The sequence below is a fragment of the Dipodomys ordii genome, unplaced genomic scaffold, assembly GCF_000151885.1.
Source record: "Dipodomys ordii isolate 6190 unplaced genomic scaffold, Dord_2.0 Scaffold33, whole genome shotgun sequence".
NCBI classification, from domain to species: domain Eukaryota; kingdom Metazoa; phylum Chordata; class Mammalia; order Rodentia; family Heteromyidae; genus Dipodomys; species Dipodomys ordii.
The window spans coordinates 2,822,650-2,826,362 of NW_012267249.1; the positions used below are offsets into that span (position 1 = coordinate 2,822,650).

Below are 3,713 nucleotides of genomic sequence, written 5' to 3' on the forward strand. Positions count from 1 at the left end.
AATTTCAGATAGCAATCTTTTTAAACAACAAGTTCAACCGGGCAACCGAGGTCTTCCTTCGGTCCTCATCATCCTTCTTCCTCTCCAAACTGAAAATAAAAAAAAAAACAAAACTATAATCACTTATTCTCTAAAATTCAAAATCGAGCGCTCTGCAGAAATCCCCGGGGCAGAACGCCCGCAGAGGTCACCAGGCAACGCCTCCGGATGCCCGAGAGAAAGGGGCGGAGTCAGGAGACTCAAAGCGATCCTTTCACTCCGGCCTACAGTCATTCCTCCCCAATTCTCGCGAGACCTCGGGCCACTCAGCTTCTGCGCACCACACAATACTGGAAGTCAAGGCGCCCAGGGAGGGGGAGGGGAGAGGAGAGACGGTGCGAACGGCGTGGCCGCCATCTTGTTTGTGACCCCGCTCCGCGCGCTCCGTTCTCCGTGACACACGCTTCCCCGCCCCTCGGCCGTGCCCGGGCCTCTGCGCTGCCGGACACCGCAGGAGAGCGGGGGCGGCTCCTGCTCGTCCCGAGACCCCGGAGCTGAGGTGTGAGTGCGCGGGAGCTTGGGGACGGAGGGCGAAGGGGGCGCGGCGGGGGGAGGGGAGGGGAAGCGTTTCCCGCCTTTGGCGGAGACCTCACTTCCCTCCGCGGCCGCCGCTGCAGTTCGCTCCGCACTGCTGCCGCCATGTTGTGTTGTCGCCGAGCCCTCCTCAGTCGCCTCCGCCGCCGCCGCGCTCCCGGGGCCGGTGCGCCTGGTCGACCGGGCCCGCGGGCTTTCTCCCATTGGCGGAAGGCGATGGCGGGGGGGCTCGCTCGTGATTGGTCGGTGGCGGGGAGGCCGCGGACCTGACACCTTATTGGTCGTGACGGCTGCGGCCTTGGGGGTGATGCTGGATGGGCTGCTGTGGGCACGGGCCGGGCTTGGGTTGGGGTAGTTAGTGGGGGCCATGGCACTTGTGGTGGAGGCGTGAGGAGGAGGCCTGAGGCGAAGCTGGAAATCCCAGGAGAGGGTGGTGGCCTGGCAGGCCCTTTGGCGGTGACCTGGGTAATGGCCTGCACTGGGGTGTGCTTCTAATCCTAGAGGCGCTCTCCCTGGTACATATATGTACAGGATAGGGACATGCAAGACTCTGAGGTTCCTCCCAGGCGTGGAAATCCTGGCACCTGATTTACGGATCGAGAAAGGATTTCCAGATCAAGGGGTGGCAGGCATGGAGTGTCACCTCATTTGTAGTGATTCTGAAATCTCTGGTTGTAGTACTGGATATGGGAAGAGAAGGGCATTTGAGCTCCAGGGACCAAAACAGATTAGGGATTTTGTGGTAGAGCGTGAACTTCAAAAACAGACAAAACAAAAAAAAACCCATAGGTTTTGACAGAGCCCTGGAGTCCACTTACCACACCTGGGATATGATGCTAGGATCCAGGTAATTGGGGAGAGAGGGATTCTAGATACTATTTGATCCACGAGTGCTGAGTGGTAGTGACTGGTGCCAAGCTTAAGCACAGTGTTAAGTACTATCAGCTATAAGTGAGAAAATATGATGCAGAACTTTCTAGCGTTTTGGGGAAAGTTTGCATACTTGAGATATATATCAAGAGCAGTTAGAGATCTTGGATCTTAAGACCATCCCAGTTTTGATATGTGAATGAACGTTTTCTCTTCTAGGAAGGATACATATAGGTCAGTGCTGTATTTTCCAGCTCTGTTTATGTACTTGACTGTTAGTGGATATTGTTCTTTTCCCCCTTAGGAGGAAGAGCTAACTAGGGATTATGGATCTTGTTTTTTTTCCTTTTATATATGCCTAAAGAAATTCTCATATGTACTCAATTCTTTTTGGTCCTGGGGATTGAACTAAAGATTTCATGCTTGCTAGGCAAGGTTCTGTACCATCTGAGCAATGCCCTCAGTCCTGTACTTTGAACTTTGATTACATAACACCCCCCTCCCCCCAATAAAATAAACCAATGCATACCATCTTGCATCTTGCCTGAAGAGGATTTGTCAACACTTTCTGGTTCCTATTTCAAAAAGCTTTTGTTTCAGTCAAGTTTGTTAGAGTTGGCTTGTTAAGGGGCTCATTCCTTTTCCATTGAACTATTGCTTGTATTGGTATACATTTGCTCCTCCTCAAGATTTGGGGTTCGTGGAAGCATTTGTTGTAAACTTCTTTTTCTAGTCTTTAAATGGTTCTTTTTAGCTTTAGATAGATGTTGCACTTAACATTTTCATAACAATTTCAAGAAACAGCTGTGTTTTTCAAAATTTGGTCACTTATGTGAATATGCAACTCAATTTCAAGAGTGAAGGGGAAGTTAGTAGAGAATGAGAATTGCAGATACATGTCCAGTTTCTCTCAGTAAGTACTTAAGCTGGAATTGAAACCTATTTTCCTAGTGCCAAAACACATAGTTCTACCTAAACTTTGAATGTAAGTCTTCTAGTCAAATTCTCAGAGAGCTTGTTTCTAAGGGACTGTCTCCTGTTTTTTGTTTTTGTTTTTTGTCGGTCATGGGGCTTGAACTCTGGGCCTGGGCACTGTCCCCCAGCTCTTCAGCTCAAGGCTAGTGCTCTACCACTTGTGCCACAGCACTCCTTCTGGTTTTCTGGTGGTTTATTGGAGATAAGAGTCTTACATACTTTCCTGCCCAGGCTGGCATTGAACTGTGATCCTCAGATCTCAGCCTCCTGAGTAGCTAGGATTATAGGCGTGAGCCACTGGCACCTGGCTTTTTTTAATTTGGCAGTACTGGCATTTTGAATTCAGTCTTGTGCTAGTGGTACTCTGCCACTTGAGCCATCCCTCAGGTACATGGCATTCCAAGTAGATTATCTTATTTCTTTTTTCTTTGTTTATTTCTTTTGCTCTTGGGGCTTGAAATCAGGTCTGGGCTCTATTCTTCAGCTTTTGTGCTCAAGGCTAGTGCACTACCACTTTGAGCCATTTGTGGCATTTTGGTGGTTAATTGGAGGTAAGAGTGGCAAGGACTTATCTGCCTGGGCTAGATTTAAATTGTGATAATCAAATACCAGCCTCGTGAGTGGCTAATATTATAGGCAGGTGTGAGCCAGCAAGGACTGAATGAGTGTTGTTTATTAAGTGTCCAGGCATGGTCACTCAAGCTTGTAATCCTTACTACTTGGGAGGTAGAGGTCAGGAGATTATGGTTTGAGGCCAGCCTGGGCACTAAAGTTTATGAGACTCCATCTCAGCGAATGAATGGCTTGGTGCAATGTTGAGCCTATTATTGTAGCTTCAGGGGAAGCACAGTGACTGGGTGAAATGGTGTGCACCTGGTGACACAGGGGAAAAAGACGGTAAGGATTGGTTATTTTCTAGGTAGAGTGACCTGGAAAATAACCAGTAAAAAGCAAACTCCAGGAAATGGAAACAAGAAGATTTTTTCTTTGTCGTTTTTGTTTACTTTTTTGTCTTTATCTGTCTTTGGAGGATAAAAGGGGCAGAGAAATAGAGGACAAAGGGTAGAAAAATGCAGTAATGGTACTCAGTAGACACTATGTTGAAAATGAACTATACAACTTGTGGATGAGAATGGGAGGGAAAAACTTCCCTTCCTTCCCTTCCTTCCCTTCCTTCCTTCCCTCCCTCCCTCCCTCCCTCCCTTCCTCCCTTCCTTCCTTCCTTCCTTCCCTTCCTTCCTTCCTTCCTTCCTTCCTTCCTTCCTTCCTTCCTTCCTTCCTTCCTTCCTTCCTTC

General features: G+C 48.5%; 1 protein-coding gene across 1 annotated transcript in view; it reads left to right on the plus strand.

Annotated features, from left to right (window-relative positions):
- The first annotated feature begins 268 nt into the window (after nucleotides 1–268).
- Nfyc (nuclear transcription factor Y, gamma) overlaps nucleotides 269–3,713 on the plus strand; it is an 84,344-nt gene continuing 80,899 nt past the window's right edge. Inside the window, exon 1 of the mRNA XM_013016913.1 lies at nucleotides 269–538. The gene's annotated coding sequence lies outside the window, so the exon portion shown is untranslated. The remainder of the gene's footprint in view (nucleotides 539–3,713) is intronic.